We start from the raw sequence: 21,030 nt of genomic DNA on the forward strand, positions 1-21,030 counted from the left end.
AAAATGAAAATAAGTGTCGAATTTTAAGATGAGGTAAAAATAATTTATACTGACATTTTCGGAAATTTGGTTCTTTTCTGTGCCTTTTCTTTTAATTAAAATTAGAAAAAAAAAAAAAAATTATTCCGAAGTGTACATTCCCATTCTCTGAAATTTGTGTCAAATTTGGTAACTAAGTTACAAGCCAGCAAAGAAGCCTTGTTGATGAAGAAGTTATTAAATCAAGATTACAATTACATCATATGTCAATTGTATTCTATTCCAGGACCTATTTATATTCTCTTCCATAGATCTATTTCCGAAGTTAGCAAAATATTTCAAAATCTCTTATGAGAAACATTAGAAATAATTTTCATATATTGAAATTTCATGTAAATAACTAGGCATTTATCTTTATGATCAATGTATGAATTTCTTTGAACACTTAAATTCCATCAAGTTATGCCTTCTGAAATTGTATGATTTCATAAATTATGAAGCTTAGAGTTTTAGTAAAAAGAATGAATGCAAAACTAAAGTTTATGTGAAAACTTGCTAAACAGAGAATAAAACATGTACTACAATATTCTGTTATTAAAGACCATACATAATCGATATGAAACATACAGAATAGCAAAATTTTAGCAGAAATTCTACTTTACTAATTAATAAGAATAACAAACAAAGCAATCATTTAAATATACATGGCATTTCAAAAATAAAAAGTTTATGCAAATAGAATGTATACAAAAACTAAGTGAAGCTTCATTTTTCCGAAGCTGACGGAACCATAAAAATCTATTCAAATATTCAAAAAGAAAAAAACTGAGTTAGCAAGTAGGGGCTGGGACAGACAATTTTTAAGCTATAATTAACAGTAAAGATTTTTTTAAAAAAAATACTGGATAGTTTTAATAAATACTTGAAATTTATAAACAATGAAATATTTTAATTAATGGATGATTGAATTTGTGTTAAAATTCCAATTAAAGATATTTAAAATGAACCAAATTCCACTGTATTATACGAACAAGAATAAAATTTAATTATTCGAAATACAAATGTAGTTTAGATTTAATTAGTCGAAATATATGACAAACACCAGAAGAACTCAATAACCTTAAGAATTATTTCAAATGAATTATTAAAATAAAACATTTGTCTAGGTATACTGAATATACAAGAATTTATAATATTTAGAATAATAATTACATACACAAAGATAAATTTGGCAGTTATAACAAATATGGTATCTAACATGACATACAATTCAAATCAAGTTATTGCAATAATATTACCCGAATTTTAAGCTGACACAGTTTAACAATTTATTTCTCCTAACTATGAAAAATCTTTTCTAAGGATGAGTGAAAGTGTTATTTGCAAAGAAGTTTACACAAATATATATTTAAAAGAGACCAATTGAGAATACCAAGCTAATTATTGAAAGGGAATAAAACAACGAAGCCTTTTTTTAAGGCTTTAAGTAGCATACTTTTCACCAATTTAAAAGTATTTAGTACATTTTACACTCTGCAGTTTGAGCTACTTCGTGAAAACTCAGAAAGCAGATTGATCAAACTTTCCGCAACTGATAAATCTCTTGGGCATTTTATTCCACCTTAAAAAGTTGGTCTTTTTGAAAAAATTTCACTGTATTTACAGTTTTTTTAGACTATATAAAAATAAAATTTGTATATAAATATCAAATTTGAAACCTATATTACAAGAAGGAAAATCTTAAATTATATTTTATTTCAGATTGACACCACATTGGTCACATCCGTCACACTCAAGTACTTTTTGTCGGATGTCCACGTTGCCCATGTATCGACTTTACGGTCATCCATATTTTAACAGAATGTCTTGCTTTTAATCGCCATCTGTTATGTTTTGTGTCGTTAAATATTCGTACCTTGGTCGGAAGAGATCCCCATATAAACATTTAAATATCAGACTAGTTTCTTTTAAATTTTATCGAATTCTTAAACTTTTACACATTCTGCTAGGCTGTTTCATAATTTTTACTATTACATTTCTTCTGATATTTTGGTTAATTAACTTTACTCGTTTTTACCATACATATGATGCAGAGTGGCTACATCGGATTCTTATGCTATTAATTTCAAAACTGAAGGTCTCGATTTTTTTTTATGAAATAAAAACAACCACAAAAAAAAGCAGAGTTTTTTTCTTCTTATTTATTTTGATGGAGTATAAAAATTTTCTACATTTGATTGTGATCTTTCATTAAACAAACATGTGACAATAACAAAAGAATGAAAAAATAAGTAGGTTAAATTTCTCACAATTTAATAACATGCAAAAAAAGGACTAGGACTTCATTACCTTTCTCTCAAATGAAGTAATTTCATAATTTCTAATCCTTTAACATCAATAGAAGAAAAAAATTAGCCTTTAGAGGGCTATATTAAATATCTGCGCTTACGCAATTGCCACTATAATATTCACTTGTATTAAAATAAAATAGCTCTACGATTTTTTTTGTAAATGTCCAAAATTAAAATAGTAATAACGGATCAAATTAAAGAATCATTATCTCAGTGAGCATTATAATCGCCATGTTGATCAGGCATGGTGATCAAATGCTTTAAAATTCAATGGATTTCTGATTGGCTGGCCGGCCGAGCCAATCAGTCCTCCTTTGTTAAGAAAGCATAGCAAAAAAGGTTTTAATGAATTTTTATACATTAAACATGCAGGAGAATTTAAAGAAAATTAACATTTAAAATACTTTGTATGTAGAATATTTAAAACCGATATATTCAATTCTAATATTAAGAATAAGATTTTAAAGTGTTTATAAATTAACTCAACGAAGTGGCAAATTGTTTCAGCGCATTTATACATACACACACAAAAAAAAAAAAATCCGGTATTAAAATTAGAACTAGAATAATAAGCTTACTCTCACTTTTTGTAGTGAATAAATCCTTTTGAACATAGCCAACTATTAAACTTTAAATATTTTAGAAAGTTCACAAAAAAAACAGGAATATGCATTTACCACACAATTCTTAATGATTACTTTTAAATACTAAACATTCACAAAGATACAAGATATTTTATAACTAATACTTTAAGAAGATATTTGATTACAATTCAGTTTTATGCAAAATGTATTATTTTTCAACACAATTATTAAACACATTTTTTTAAAAGCAATTGTTTGTAATAAAATAGTTTCAACAAGAATATAATCCAATGTTATTGACAAATTTTCTTTACAATATCTTCCAAAATGTACGTAAAGGTACATTCCCTCTCTTCTTGGAAGTATTTTAAAAAGGATTAACATTACATTTTATTTCATAGCTTGATCATCCAGCTATTCAACATTAAGAATTTATAGTATGAATGTCCGTCTAGTTATAGAAGTAGATTTTATATCAAATATGAGCATTTTAAAACAATCGTAATATACAAACGCCAAGATCCTTCGGAACATATAACAGTGAAAAACGTAACAAAGATGGAACTCATTCTGCATCTATATAAACAAGAAACTTTTAGGAATCGTATAAGATTTCAAACAAGCATTCATTTTCATTGTATGTCATGCGAATGTTGGAAAAATCGATTTTCTTTAAAACATTTGCCAGTTTCTAAAAAATTTACGAAGGAAATTTGATCTGATGGCTGTAAAAATTTTAAAAACATTTTAAATGGTTAACTGCCTCTATCATTTTAAAATAACCAGCAAGCAAACCTAAGCAAATGAAAAATACATTCTTAAAACTCAGTTATAAGCAACGTTGCTATCCAAGCTACCAAAAAATCATGACAGTAGACCTAAAAAGAATGCCAAATGAACATAATACATTGTTTATCATATTTATATATTTTGCTAATACACTATTGCATTTACCGATATTTGATCTACATATTTAATATATCTAACCAGTATTTAATATATTCAACCAAATCCAAGTTGAAGAACCATAAAAAGGTAATGCGAGATCTTTTGTTGGTTAAGCGACATAATACATAAGTGGCCCTCGAGTTAAAAGTCAGGCTATGATGCAATATATTGGAAGTGGATTTTATCGCACCTCAGACATGTAAACTATATGAGCTCTTATGGTTATCTAATAGTTGAGTGGACAGATTTGAGTACTTTTCCTGAAAAATTTTCAGGATTAAATAGACCTTTATGCTTTACTGGATTAAAAAAAAAAAAAAGTCGAGTAAACCTTCAATAGTGAATCAAACTGCTTTTAGCAAATCTTTGGTGTCATGTCAATTACTCAACTGAGTTAAAACATTAACAAAAAGGTAAGAACCATTGTCTTTTTAATCATATTCCTTTTATGCCATTGCTTTATCCAACAGGTTATTGTGAAACAAATCCATGCATTTAAATCTATTTGCCAAATGAGAATCATTAACACAAAAGCTGTGGTTGCAAAGAAAAGGAACTGTTTCAGTTTTAGTCATCTGTGGCAACGAAATAGTATGATCAAGAATATAAGACTTCATTGCCAATACCGAATTAATCTGAAGACAAGTGAAAATATCAAATTTAAGATAGTGGGAATCTTTCTGAATACAACACACTTCATTACTGAACTAGCTTTTCAAAATGCAAACCTTTTCGAAGAAACTGAATATATATCTATATTTGGATGTTTCAATAAAAATTTGAATTCTATTCAAAAATTCTTACTTTTAAAACGAAACGCCAACTGAAGTGCCAAATATTCATTTTTGAATTTATGTGTGTAAAAATATATATAGCAATTAAAAACTTGAATATTTCTGAATCTTTCATATTTGGAAAATAGAGCATCGAAAAGGGGAGATATTTGAATAAGAAGTATCGTAAAAACATTAACAAATTAAACATTCTATAATAAATTTAAAATATAGGCAATAATTTATCAAAAAAATGGATTAATTTTTTTAAAGATATTATAAGATAGTTCATTCAACCACGTTTCACTCGCACATGGTTAAACATTTGCTTTCTGTAGATGGATTCTGCAATATTGTAATTTAAATGAAGCATTGTCGACACATTGTATGGTATCAAATTTCCTCTAAACAAGCAAGAAGAGTTTCTAGGTGTCCCTTGACAAGAATATTCTTATAAAAGTCTGAATTGTAGGTTCCAAAATGCAAGGGATGGCACAAGTTTCACAGTTATCCTGGACTTGCACATTTTCCTTGTGGCATGGTATCTCATTATTCTTAAACTCGCAGCAAGAAGAGTTGCTAGATTTCCTCTGGCTGTCGTACAAAGGCTGGAATTCTAAGTCTTTGGAAGTGATTCATGATGAAATAATTTCTGTTTAAGATTTTCCTTGTGTAAACGTTGTGCCATGACCCTTTGAAATCTGAAAGAAAAAGGATTGAAATTTATATACGTCTATATAAATTTATTCTTTAATATTGAGCGAGTCCAAATATTAAACAGCACTAATATAATATTACATATTTCACATAATTAAATAACACTGATAATCAATATATGGGGTAGATTAAGAACAGTCTGGCGAAAGCTGGCATAAACAAAAAATCAGATGAGTGACAGTCTCTGCTGCACCCATCATACATTCTAATTTCAAACAATATTAATAAAATATACAAAATTACACATGATAAGCGAGGATTTATAAACTAGGAAATCTACAATTCCAGTAGAGTTTTGGAAGGATAAACTACGTTAATGCAGGATAATAAATATAAGACTGATAAAAGTTAAAAAAAAAAAGGTAAAATATAAGTAAATATAATATAGTACATACCATAAGAGTAAAGAATATGGCAATAGTATAGATAGAGCATAATTTAAAATGCTGTTAATAAGAATTCAGTTCAGTTATACGAACGTCCCGTTTTTTTAAAGCAACTCTAGGATTATTCTGTCACAGACTTCGTAATCTTGAACTGCGGTCAGATGACGAGGACGACTTTGAGCTGGCATTCCGTCTCGTAATTCCTGCACTGCACCAGCGGCAGGACATTTGGCGCCGCTCGATCAGGACCCGCTTAAACGACGGTTCTTCTATGGAATATGGTCTCGAACTTGAAGCTCTCCTGTTCGGAAGCCAATATCTTACCACCAGGCCACCGCGGTAGTGTTAATAATAAGTAGCAATATATACAACATTTAGCAGAACATAATATTACTCATTATATCGAACTTACGAAGTTTGTCTTTGAATTTTCGAGTCTTTCATCGTCAATGGAACTGTATGAAATTTTATTTTGAATTTCAGTCAGAGTGGCTTTCTAGTTTTATGAATCTCATGTATTTCAGCTATATGTGGGTAAAATGTTTAAAATATAACATTGACTTAAAAAACAACAACAAATATTTGCTTAAATATCATTATGAATTTCTCATGTTAAGGATTACAAATTTTTATATTTTCTGAGCGAGTAAAAATTAAAGCTAGCTATAATTTTTAATACTAAATGATAATCGTTGAATATCTAGCAAAATAAAAATTGATATATGAAACAAGTTATCAAAATTTAAATTTTATCATAATTCGCTAACTCACCAAGTTCTTGAATTATTAGCACTTTTATACACCCTTGGAATTCAGGCTTCAAGTCCAGTTAGTCGATGCTGCCGACTGTAGAAGAATGTGGAATTGAGAAGACAATCGTCCTACGTGTGGACAATGATTTTTTTCTTGACTCTTGACATCAATGATGGATTCACTTTTTCCTCTGCAACATTACTGCTCTATAAAAAGAAATCCGGGTGAATATACACCTTCAATGAAGTATTTTTATCCTTAGATTTGTTCTGTATCATAACCTTCAAATACTTACCTAAAAATCTTTACTTGTAATATTTGAAAAATGAAGCACTTTCTAAAATGAAACTAGAAATCCCAGTACAACAAATAAAAATGCTGAAGTTCTTGAAAGTAACATTCGGGGACATTTCGGTGATTTTTAAGTATTTCAAATTTAGTGGAATTGGAAAGAAGCAGTAGTTCTAAAAGCGGAGAATAAACATCTTCAACGTCGCTCATTGTCGAATAACAAGTTGATCAAGATTCCGAATTGCATCTTAAGGTAATTTTGAAAAATTGTATTGCAGATTTTTGCTTGTATTGTTTCACTCTAGATTCTTATAGCATAATCATTGATGATACCAGTTGAAAGATTTTAATTGCAGAATTTTTATTTTCTTTGCGTTTCTTATTCCGCTTATAGAGTATTCGATTTGTTTATTTTTTCATCAACAAGCAGTATGCCTTTTTTTTTTTTTTTTTTTTTACAGTCATTTATTTAAACTAATACGATTTCCACTTCATTCACAAAGCGAATTATTCCGGAAATCTCTAAAATTAAATTTCTAACTTTAGAATTCCAAAACTTTGGAAGTTGTAAACATTAAGAGTTTAATAGTAATCGTGCGTCATTTTAGTTTTGCCTTATGGTATTCGTAGTTTTAAAACATTGCACATATTAGGTGATTTCCTCAGTACCTTTGCATTCTTTAGGCAACTGTCAAAAGACATGGCAGAGTTGTTGTTTTTTTCAAATAAAGAATCTTGAACAAATTTATTTAGCTCTCTTCTAATTTCGTACCATCGGTATTAGTTTCACCGACTTTGCAACTTTTTTTTGGTAGGAATTTGAACAATGTTAAAATGTTAACAATATCCAAGCCGACATTTCCTGCAGCAAGATTTCAGCAATATAACTTGAGATAATGCCTGACTCTTGATGTCATTAAATATTCATCAAAATTATATGCCACCAAAGCTCATTGGAAGAATCGGGTTTCAAATCTGAAGTCCTTTAATCCACAAGTAGAAGTCTTAATCTGTCGATACTGCTTCATTCAATGGTGGAGGCGTGGCTGGCTGTACACAAAAAGTCTTGGTAAAATCACACCGATTAACTTCATCAATATGAATAGAATATAGTCTAAAATTGTCACTTCGTTTATTTTATTGCAATACTTTCTACAATTTCGATTAACATTTGTTTATTTATCGGCGACAGCTCAGGAATTATTCTGCTTAGACCCACCTAGATCACTAGCGATTGCAGAAAGTAAGATAATTTCGAAATATTCACCAATCAGAATTGTGCTTATGGAGTATTTGGAGACGACTTATTCATTCAAACTACAAGAAGTGCATCCAGATGTATTCCAAAATCTGTCGAATATTTTAAGTTACTGTATGTGGATGGAAATGTGGTACTAAAGTGTTGAAAGAGTGATTAAATTATATGAAACAGCATCCATTCAAAAATTCTTCGCCTCCAAATTAATGAAATTTCAGTATTTCTCATATGGCTTATGATAAAGAGTATTTTATAGCACGAAACTCACTTTAGGCTAATTTACACCATACTTATGGTAATAAAATATTTGTACCAATATGCAATAAAATGGAAACATTGGATGCCTACGAAATTTAATTGGCTAAAAATATAAAAATGTACCAGTCACGAAAAAAGTAACAATGATGTGCGATAAGGACAATACTAGAAACATGGCTAATGTTTATATATGATTATAAAAAAATGGCCTTGATAAAACCTCTCCAATAAATTTACAGAACTTAGATTCAAGTAATATTGTTCATCTTCGAGAGTGAGAATCTGCTGAAAATTTTATCCCTCTAATAAATAATGATTCAGTACGTCGAAAATGTTTATTTTAGCATAAAATGCTTTCATTTCAGGACATTTTAAATGCATTCGAAATGCTCCGTACAATAGATTTACAGTTCAAAGATCATCCCAATTCTGCTTCTATTAGGTTAGGAGTTCAGTTGATTCAAAGACAATCGGAAGATGCTTATATTCGGTACCATTCTTATTTCAACCCAAGAGATCCTATTATATATGAAAATTTTACTTATCACAAAAATAAATGGGAAGATTTTTAATATTAAAGATTAAGTTTATAGTTATGATTTATGAAACAAAAAGATATTACTTTCAGGAAAGATTAGGTCATTTGTACTGAATGCTTTCGAGCAGAATGAATGCAGTATTAAAAGATTTGCGAACCTTTAAAAGATTCGATTTGCCGTTTCATGGGATTCTAAATTCCGTGGAGTTGGTCATTTTAGATTGGACTTCTCCTCAATTTTAGAAAACAGAAGTTAACGATCGTCAGTTTTCAGAAAACAAAGGAAATCTCTGGTTTTTACATTTCTTCCTACATCATTGCATATTTTGAAATGCCAAAGGATTGGATAATTAAGTAGCGTCAAAAGCTAATGAAATTATATTCGATCCTCACCAGTTGTATATATTTTTGATCTGAATAACTCTGGTTTTTGGGTATCTCAGTAATAAAAAATATTTGCACTTTATTTTATCAGTAATACGATAGGAAATACTTATAACATTCCACATAATTTACGAAGTTAATCTTTGATTAGTTCATTTATAAAAAAGAATAAAATATCAAGTTCCTCAGACATAGAAGTAAAAACTGACATAAATGACGAATATTTTGAATTTTGCAGATATCGACTCATGTTGATTGAATTCTATTGCAATAAGAATTTAAGTGTATTGTAACTGAAACGGGTTTTTAAAATTTAAATCAGTGTCAAATGAATTATTCTAGAAACAATTTTTATTCAAGTAGGATGAAAACGAATAAGTTTGACATGCCATTTTAGGAGCTAAAATAACTATAATGAAGCATTTTTGGGAAAATTGAAATAAATTTCGTATTCTGCCTTTTCAAAGTAACCATAAACGTATCTTCAAGATCACTGTGCAATTATGACTTAGAAATAAGCCGTTTTAGTCAACAGAACGGAAATACTTTCTAAATCGAACTCTTTTGGAGAAGGCAGCAAGCAAAAATTCAGTTTTTCCTATCAGTATAGTTCTCACGGGGACAGAAGCGCGATTTTCATTTACGGCATCCCACTGTAAAAATACTGAACATGAATCAAAGAAACGATAAGATTTTTATTTTAGAAAACTTATTCAATAAATTTGACTACCTTAAACAACCATAAAAATGTTTCCTTGCGTATATTTTCGTATCAAGAATTACGCAAGTCAAATTCCTAACCAGTTTCATACTGCTTTTCATAATTACATACAGCCTCAATATATTATCCAATAAAATCATTTAGAGGAATAACCACATTATTTTCATTATTGTTCTCATATGCTAGGTATCTCATGTCTCGCTTAGGACACTACTCATTTCCCAACATTATATTACATAAAATGCATTACCTATGGCCACAATCTAGAGCCCATTAACTCAAGATAATCCTTACCATCAGTACTGGTATGATTTCGGAATAGAAACAAGATTCATACGACACATCCACACTACCATCATTTTGATTAAACTGCCAAATTACACTACTCGCCCCCAAATATGACAAGGAACTACTACAAGCTTTTCATCTATTGTTCACAGCCATCTATCACAGCATTTTACACACTACAATTTTTATTAATCTGAGTACAACATTTATCCACAACTTGCTCTAAACAATGTAAACTGGCACATATTATTCAGTGCTAACATTTCGCTATTCATCATATATGAATTCTATTCTCATGTCCCGATAACTACCTTTTATTATAAACCAGTTCCCACTCGAAGCTCATTTTTCCACATCCACCAAAATGCGCTTTCCGCTCCACACATTCATTACCCGGACTCACGAAAAAGCACTTTCCGCTCCACACATTCATTACCCGGACTCACGAAAAAGCACTTTCCGCTCCACACATTCATTACCCGGACTCACGAAAAAGCACTTTCCTCTCCACACATTCATTACCCGGACTCACGAAAAAGCACTTTCCGCTCCACACATTCATTACCCGGACTCACGAAAAAGCACTTTCCGCTCCACACATTCATTACCCGGACTCACGAAAAAGCACTTTCCTCTCCACACATTCATTACCCGGACTCACGAAAAAGCACTTTCCTCTCCACACATTCATTACCCGGACTCACGAAAAAGCACTTTCCGCTCCACACATTCATTACCCGGACTCACGAAAAAGCACTTTCCGCTCCACACATTCATTACCCGGACTCACGAAAAAGCACTTTCCGCTCCACACATTCATTACCCGGACTCACGAAAAAGCACTTTCCTCTCCACACATTCATTACCCGGACTCACGAAAAAGCACTTTCCTCTCCACACATTCATTACCCGGACTCACGAAAAAGCACTTTCCGCACCACTGTTATTCATTGCCCACTACCACCTCTCCGTTATCACACCACACATTCATTCATTGCTCACTACCTCCACCAGCTCTCCGTTCCCACACCACACATTCATTCATTGCCCACTACCTCCACCAGCTCTCCGTTCCCACACCACACATTCATTCATTCATTGCCCACTACCTCCACCAGCTCTCCGTTCCCACACCACACATTCATTCATTCATTGCCCACTACCTCCACCAGCTCTCCGTTCCCACACCACACATTCATTCATTCATTGCCCACTACCTCCACCAGCTTTTCGTCCCCACACTGCACTTTCATTCATTTCCTACGACTACCACCAGTTCTCAGTTCCCACTACATACATTCAAACCCACTGCCACCACCCCTGCCGAAGCATTACATGCATATACTGCACTGCATGATATGACTTGCATTGCATATACCTCTGAAACTCGTCATTTCTACGGATTAACATTTCTATCAGTGATGTATTCGAAACTACAAACTCAATCCCGTTGGTGGGCTCATCGCGAAGATAATATTTAGTTTAAAGCAAATAAAATGCTAAGAACATCAAAGTATCATTTAGTGTGTTTACGCCACTGGTTTCAACATATTCTTACTAACTGTAAGCGCAATTATAACTTTGTATATGACCATACTAAATTCTGTAATCTGTACGCAAAGTTGCAGACAATTTCAACATAATTCTAATATTCAGAATAAATAGCCCAACACTAGGAGTTTGTATATTGAAGAGACTTTAAAAAATTCCGTAGTTGATTAAATTCCCTTCAAGGCTCCCTTTTCAAAATGAAGCGATAACGCAAAAACACGTCTAAGGCAGTACAAATGATTACATAACATTCATTGACTTTCTGCAAAATGTGCTAAGATTTCGCTTTTATTAGACAAGAAATTGTACAGCTACGGAGCCCAAATAAAGATTTGGATTGACATGTACGCACGTCGAATGAATTTAACAGGTTATTTATGTGAATTGAATTAAATAGTATGCAACTCCCTATTTTGGATAAGCCACATTGCAGATTGTAATATTCAAGTATAAGATAAAATAAATCCTTTACTTCAGCTTAAAGAAATGTTGATAAATGCTCCGCTAACTGAAAATGATCAGTTATTCCAGTTTCATTTTTGAAAATTTTCATCCAGAATCAACTAGTATCTTGCCAGTCGTTAGTGAAACAAATTGTAGCGGCCATGGAGTTGGAATTCCGTACCTGGTTAAAAAGCTGAATTAATCTACATATCTTTCCCCATTTTCAGTTTAACTTGGAAATAATAAGTACAAGGCGTACAATTTGTTCAACTTAATTTGGAAGTCTCCTCAAAAATTTAAATTTAGCTTAATGAGCAAATATATTTAGTATTACACTTTAAGGAATCATTTACCGATTAAGAAATTTATTCGGTTTTTTCGGCACTTAAGTAGGATAGATAAAAGACAAATATTGACTTGGCTAAAAACTAATTTTTCGGCAGTTTACTTCAAACCAATAGTCTTACCGATGCGAAAACAAGGTAAAATTTAAAACAAATAAAATTAAATTGAAAAAGTTAACTAAGGCACTAATTATTAAAAATAAAGCGTGTCAAGTATCGCCTTGGTGAGAAAGTTTAAAACTAGCGCCGAAATTATACTAAAAATAATAAGCCAGTTAAGCAGATATTATGTGCCAACACATCGAAACCTTTCTTCCGATTTGATGTTATTCAGATCGAAAGTATGTAACTGACAATAATTAAATACAATAACATTTATAAGCTTGACACTACTTAAGAATTTGCCTATTTTGAAGTGAAATGCATCAGTGATGCTCGAAAGTGTTGTAAAATTTAGAGATTTGTTTTCATTTCTGTAACTTGACTTGCAGAAAACTTTGCCATCTAAAATTATGGAGAAATCCAATACAAAATTATTAACTCCAGAGAATTCAAAATCTCATGCAAAGGCTAGCAAATTTTTTTTAAATTATCGCAATTCCTTTTAATATTCCATTAGCCTATCTAGATAAGCAGCACGTTAAAAGGGACTCATCTCTGAGGGGATGGGGGGGGGTATCTTCAATTCATTTAACAATTACTGAAAGTTTAAAGAATACCTTAAGTATTTATATATAAATACGTATTTAATTCCCACCTTTATTTCCCCCCTTTTGAAACTGCTATTGTTTCTTTTCCAAATTTTTCCTGCATTGTCTTTTGAAAGCATACCACAGAAAGCTACACTTATAATCCTTTTGCTTTTTCCATACTGGAATATTACTCATTTCAAAATAGGAAAATTAATCTACGAATACTTCGTTCTTTTAGCTTCATGGCAAAGAAAAAAATCTGTCGTATGACAGAAAGGTTGATTGGACTTTCGGCCAAATATCACTTTATGAAACTAATATCAGTATAATCCTTATCGAAGTATACTTATGATCTTATATCAGCCAAAGAACAATTAGTTTATTAAATATAAAATTGAAGAAACTACAGTGAAAATGAGTTCCTTTACTTTAGTTTAAAATTTTTATAATGTCAATTATTTGCCTATCTACTCAAATGCTGTAGACGAATGGTATCTAATATATTCACTGTCAAATTACTTTTAAATCAACTAACCTGAAACATAATAGAAGCAGAGACAGAATTAAGATCTTTGAACTGTAAATGCATAGACAAGGCATTTGGAATGCATTTAGTATGTCCCGAAATGAAATATCCGAACCCGGGCTAATTGAAACTTGGAACAAAATAAACATTGGTGGACTGATGAGAATTAACTAGCAAATTGTCAATCCAAAAAATTAATAAGCTAATTAATAAATGGAAAGAAAATCATTAAGGTAACAAAAAGTTAACAAATTCTAGTCAATTTTTTCAGTTAGTCGAAATAAGCTATAGGTTACACGCCTAATTTTTTTTTCTTTCAAAATGCATGATATTCTTTTATTTGACGAAAATCTAACATGAAAATTAACTCACTTTTCCTGTCATTTTCCAGTTAACCGATATCTAATTCTACATGTCAGTTCCCATTTCTAAAAGAAATTATTCGAAAGTTTTTAGAATAACATTAGGATGCACTTGTTGTGGTCCGAATGAGTAAGAAAATTCCCCTAATAAGCCAAAAGATCAATTCCGATTGACGAAGATTCTAAATTCATCTTACTTGGTACAGATAACTGAAGAAATACCATGAAGGTTGTCCTGCTCGACAATTCATTGACATCCATAACATTATAAACTCGCTGATATCCAGTTCAAGCAGGCGCATTGCATTCAACGCTGTATTTTGAGAATCTATATTTAGCAAGGATACCATCCTTTTAGACTTCTTGACCATGATTTGATTTGTAGGCCGAATGATGTAGACATCTTCCCATTATATTAGAATGCTGGAAATACAGGATCTGAAAAATAAGAAAATTTTGTTAATGGCAAAGAATAAAGACAGGAGGTAATTCAGTATTTTTTAACACTTTAATTCGATAGTATCAAATCTTGAACAAGTATCGGATATGGTTATTTCGAACAACGAATAAAAATCTTTTATAATAAGACATTTTAAGGCAAGCGAAGTAGCAATTTTATTTTTTTAAAAGATTCTACCAATTTCTGGGAACAATTGATATTTTCCATTTAGTGATCCGACATTGTTGAAGTGAAATGTTGATCCAAAAATTGGTTGTGGTTTTGATAAAAATTCGATAAATAAACGATACACTCGATAAATTCCTTGTCGACTTGAGGGAAGCTCGTTTTAAGTAAATATTTAATTTTCCTTTTACTGAAGGCTTTTTTTAATTAAAGCTTAACCCTTGTTGCACATTTTATAAAAATAATTTAAATGATAAATATATATTAAAGCAAATATTAACATGGCTAAGCGTGATTTAAATTTTAGAATTTACGTCGGATCTTGGAATCAGTTTAAAGATTTGAATCTTCACTGAAAAGCATGACAATGATTTGTTTAATTTATATTTTACTTTTAAAATTCTCTTATGATTATATATTACATTTGAAAATACATTTAAAATCGTTATAAGTAGGAAAGGAAATAAAACCATGAAAATTACAAAAATGCAAACACATTAAATTTAAAAATAAATTTGTGCAGTTAGAAAGCTATGTAGAAATAAAAATTTTATTACTCAAATTTAATTAAAATGGTATAAAACGACTTATACAATAATATACTCTGAACTTATTGAAAAAATGTTACACTTTTATTAATTTTGTATTGAAGTTTTAAAAATCATTAAAGAGCGCGATTCACCTAAGAAGCAACTAATTTGATTGCTCTAGTTCCAATTATTTGTCCAGCAAAGTATTTTTTTTCCCATCGCATATCTCATTATGCATTCGATGTTTGCAAATTGTATAAAAATCTATAAACATTAAAATGATTCTTGCACATTTACGCTACGTAACCAATTTAAAGCTATGCAGTTTTTAATTAGACGACGCTAATTTGAAAATTTTTCTAAAAAGTGAGGACACATCGTGCATTTAAGGCTGTATGATTTTTTCTTGTTTTAAACTGCTTCCAAAGACTTAAATACAGTTTAACATCTAATATTTTATATAGGATAAAAAAATCATCGCACTCAAATTATACCAGTTTAATTCTTAAGAAAAATTTCAAGATTAATAAGCCATTTTTTCTATGGTTTTACTAAACACGAATACTTATAGCATTAAAAAAAGTTTTATCCATTCGCATCTGCGTAGAATTAGAAATTTATATTTATATGATTGCTGACATTATAAAAAGGCCAACATTACTGGGATGTGCTCGAAGATCTTGAGCATACTTTAATGATTTAAAATAAAATCTCAATTAGAATGCGTCATCTAATTGGAAAGAATTCATTCGTCATAGGAAGAATACACAACTTGAATTTATGGAGAATTAAGTATTCATTCATATTCTATATTTTAAATTTAATCCTCCAATTTAATACTAGTAAAAATCCGAAACATAATTTATTAAATTATCTGGCAAGAAAAATGCTAGTTAAATCTTAGAAATAATATCAAACTTTAAGAGTTCATCGATTTAGTGAAGTGGGAGCATCGAAGTTACACACGAACATTAAAAAAGACCAAACAATTTAAATTTGTTATATATTGGAATGAAAATACATTCAATATAGTGATTTCACATTATTCAAAAATTTTCATAGGTATACTTTTTAACAGAATCACAAATAAGGAATCTTTTCTCCAAGATCTATATCAGAAATATAAATAGTGATTTAAGAGTGCAGGTCTCAAACCCCCTTTGGTAATTAGATTAATTATTGAAGCTTTATGTCCTGAAGTATGTCTTCAGGATTAAGCATTCATATTTCATTACTTTCTCTTTTACTAACCGAGAAGGTGTTATAACTGCTTAAAAATCGAATTAGACAGCGACGAATCTCCACATTTCAGACCATCATCAATCTGAAAAACTCAATTGTTTAAAATTATCTTTGAGCACGATAATTCAAAAACATTTGGAGTTAGACTGATGAAATTAGGCATTAAATATTTTTGAAATTAAATTTGGTTTTGAATTAATGGTTATCGAAAAGTAGAAGTAATTGTAAATGAATAATAAAAATATACATTGGACATTGTACTATGGATTGAAAGACTTAATTTAGAAAAAAGACTAAGAGAAAAATTGGCATCACTATAAAGTCAATTCAAGAATTTTAAATTGGTGTAAAATTTGGTTTTGTGTAACAATATGCACTCAAGTTAAGGAAAAGAGGCTAGTTTAATAACAAATTTAAATTTTGATAAGTTTTCTTGCACACCGCTGTTCACCAAATATGTAATTAGCAAATGTGGTAGCTCCAGTGCATTGATATCCCCAGTAGAACATTCAGTAATTTTTGCACCAAGCAATTTCCGAATAATGTACAATATATAGAGCTAAACATTCTGAAAAATTTAAAAATTATGCAACTTTCTCTTAACAAGAGTACATTTTACTTAGTTGCATCTGTAATATAAGGAATAAGGCAACATTTGGTTATCTAATAAACTTCACTTTTAAATTGTTAAAAAGTTAATAAAGTTTTCACAAGAAATAATTTCATTGTTAATAGATATTTTTATAAATCGCCAAAATCTCCTAAATACGAGGAGACTTTATTATCGAAAAAAAATTCGATAATAAAATATTTTGGCAAGATATTAACATGAACAATCTATATCACTTACCTACATTGTCAACATCCCAGAAATATCACTGCAGGTTAATTTATACCACGTTATTATAAAACAACCAAGGAAAAAAAAAGATTGAAAACGATACTATCTTTCCACAAAAGGACCAATAAATGGCGAAGAAAATCTTGAGTTCACTATTTAAAGTCTTGAAGAGTTCTATGAAAATTCTGGAAGCATCAATCGATTCATGCGAAAAATGAAATGAAACCTCTCGCTAATGATATTGCTTTACTACGCTGCAACGAAATAGACACAACTACTTCATTGCTCTCTTCTTCTAAAACTTTATGCTAGGCAGACGCACAGAAGACGCAGGAGTTGTTAAATATTCGATTCGAATCCAGAAACGTATGCATGTTCATATATTCTGCAAGATCATTGATTTTGCAATGGTATGAAAAATAATGATAATAATAAATAAAAAATTCGATGATAATGAAATCAGCTATAAATGAAAATATAAATCGATCAACTAACCAGGATTAATAATCTTCATATCATCGATGGTTTTTTCCCCACCCAGTTACACCATAAAGTACTAGTCCAGCAGCAGAGAATTAATGGGAAAATACTGTGAAAAGACTCAAAAGAAAATTTGGGAGTCACTACATTACCCAATTGCTTATTTTCCTATTTATTGATTTTATTTCCTAATTGTATGACCTGGTGGAGTTTGAGATTCAAGGTAAGATTATCAAAACTTGGAATTTTATTTCATTGCAAATGCTCTTTATATGTAGAATTTTCGCATGTTAAATCTGTGGAAAGCCAAAAGCTTTGGTTTAGGTATTGAAGAAGGAAATGGCGGCCTATTTGTTGTCATCTAGCATTAACCTAATTATACATCAAATTTGTTGATTTCCATCAAATTTTGAACGAAATCCATTGGAAAGTTTGTCTGTACGATTAATCGAATACAAGTGAGCATAATAACCACAAAATGTAAAGAGTTAGATAAAATTTGGTGCACAGAATTAGCAATCCTATTTTGTCTAATCCATTTCCTATCTAATTTAGAACCAAATCAGTCTTAAAAGTGACCGTATGTCGGTCTGTACTTTTCCAAGCATGTAAACATAATTCAAAAAGGAACAGCTTAGGTAAATATAATTTGGTTCAGTTTTAGTATTTAAAGTATAGATTGTTATCAACTTTTGAACAAAATCTATTAAAGGATTCACCATTTGTCTATGAATTCTGTATGTTTACATGCGTGCAAACGTATAACTCAAAAACGAAAGGACTTAAATAAATGAAATTTCGTTTGCGAACAAATTATAGTCCCGAGTTGAATTTTGGCCCTAATTGTCAGAAAAAAAAAAGCATTTTAAAATACATATCCGATTTTTTTTCTTCTGTCGTAATTAGGGTTGCGTGTACTTTGTTGTGACTCCAATTATTGAAACGTTTTAGAAAAATAATTTTATTTACAATTTAACTAAAGAAATTAAAAATTTGATTTCTACTACAAGCTTCACAGAGGCAGTGCCCGAAAAAATTTATTCAATTATTAAAAAGCATAAAGCATCATTTAAAAATTCTATATTTACACATAAAATGAATAAGGAAAGTCGCCCATACCTGAAGAAAAAATTAAAACTCAATAAAAAAATATTTAAGATAAAAAAAAAACCGTTAGTTGTTTTGATTTCAGAATGAAGTAGTGTCCTTACTTTCCTTCTCTAATAGCTTCAAAGTTTACGGTAAGAGAGAAATAAATTTTTCTAACCGGAATGTTTTGTTTTATATATCTGTTGCCTCTATTAGATTCTCTAATATCTGAGAAAATATTAGCATCAGCTTAGTTTTAGTAGGAATTTAATTAATAATTATATAATTTGGATAGGTAGTCATTGAATGCAAGTGAATTAATATTTTGCTTATCTTTTATTGTCTGCTGTATGAATCATAAGTAGAGAAAATTTTGAAGTCTTCAAAGAAACTCTATACAGAAATATGGATGACAAGATATTAGGCCTTTTTAAACCGAAAAAAACAACATATTTTTAAAAAAAATTATGTTTATATTTGTCTGCTTTTTTATACACACATACACATCATAGTTTTAAACCCTGACGAAAAAGGAAGGGGGATAACAGTAGTGAATCTTCACCAAATCCCCATTAGGAAGATGTACGTTATTTTAATGTATGCTCATTTTCAAGTTCATACTAGAATCTTATATTTCCGAGCATACTTATATCGAATCTACAGTCCTTTCAGCATTTTGCTAATTGCACATTTCTTCACAGGAAATATTTTTGCTTGTAAATTAAATAGAAAAAAAATGAACAGCTATTTTCTATATAAACATTTCTAAAACAAACTTTTCCAGAATATCTATTTGTGCAATTTAGTATAAATAAATTATAAAAATGCATTCCTTATTGAAATATAAGATATCAATGTTAATCTGGGCCTTAAAGTTGTTGCCCTTTACCGAAACTTTCAAAACTAATCAACACTTTTCCCTTTCCAAGGAAAACTTGATGAAGCAGACGATATCTCCTCGAATAATAATCATCCTTTTCTTCCTAATCGAATTATTGACACGACAACCGGCAGATGGCGCCTCGATCACATCGGTTATTAGCGATAATGGCTGCTGTGATAAACCGTTATTCCTTCTCATTTGTCAAGTTTCGTAGTTTCGAACTGACGGCTCGTTCTCAGTTTACACCCCTAACTTCTCTCCCCCGGCAGAGCATCATTAAAGTTGGAACAATTTCTCCTAATGTATGTTTGGTGGCATCACTTTGAGGCAGTAAATATACTAGTGTGAAGAGTTTATATTGTTGAACCCAAATAAATTGTTTGCATTGCTGGGAGTATGAATGCAATTTGAAAGAATAACTAAAGCATAGAGAATAACGATTAAATATTAATGTTAAAGATTGTTTATAACATGAGAGCTCTGATTCTTTAACGGCAGAAAGACAAAGAAAATGTTAGGAAGTTAACTCTTCCAGTTTAACTCTCATGGTTTAAATTTAAAATATGCACCATTTTAAAATTAATTTCTCTTAATCACTTAACTGTTTCATTTTCTTTACTATCTAATAAGATAACATCTTCTATTTTGGGAATATTTTTTAATTTGGTTCAAATGGAAATCCAATAAAGTACTTGACTTATCTATATATTCGAAATAATTTTAATATTGAATTATAATCGTTATGAATGGTTTATTTCTTGCTTACAACTATCAAAATTCGATAAATAGATGCACGTATGGTACTCGGACAAAACAGTTAAGCGGTTAATGGTAATTTGCCATTATTGCCAAGTATTGATAGGGACATTTAAGTGGTAAATAAATAAGACATGAGAAAAAGTTGATAGGCTATGGTTTGTTGTATTCTAATAAAGAAATCAATAAAATGTGAACATTCTGACAAAAATAATAATAAATAATAATAATAAAAAGATGCAAGACTATTTTTTTTTTTTGGCAAAGGTTATATTTCAAATTGGTTTTACTTTCTTAATTATATCATTTTTCTTTCTTTCAGATAATTGTAAAACTAAGCGCAGATCTTTAAAAAAATTATTATGATAAATCCATACTGTTGCAATTTTTTTTTCTCTGAAAACCGGTTTCATTTGCCTGATTATCGAGTTGACAT

Source organism: Argiope bruennichi, chromosome 5, assembly GCF_947563725.1.
Source record: "Argiope bruennichi chromosome 5, qqArgBrue1.1, whole genome shotgun sequence".
Lineage (NCBI taxonomy): Eukaryota > Metazoa > Arthropoda > Arachnida > Araneae > Araneidae > Argiope > Argiope bruennichi.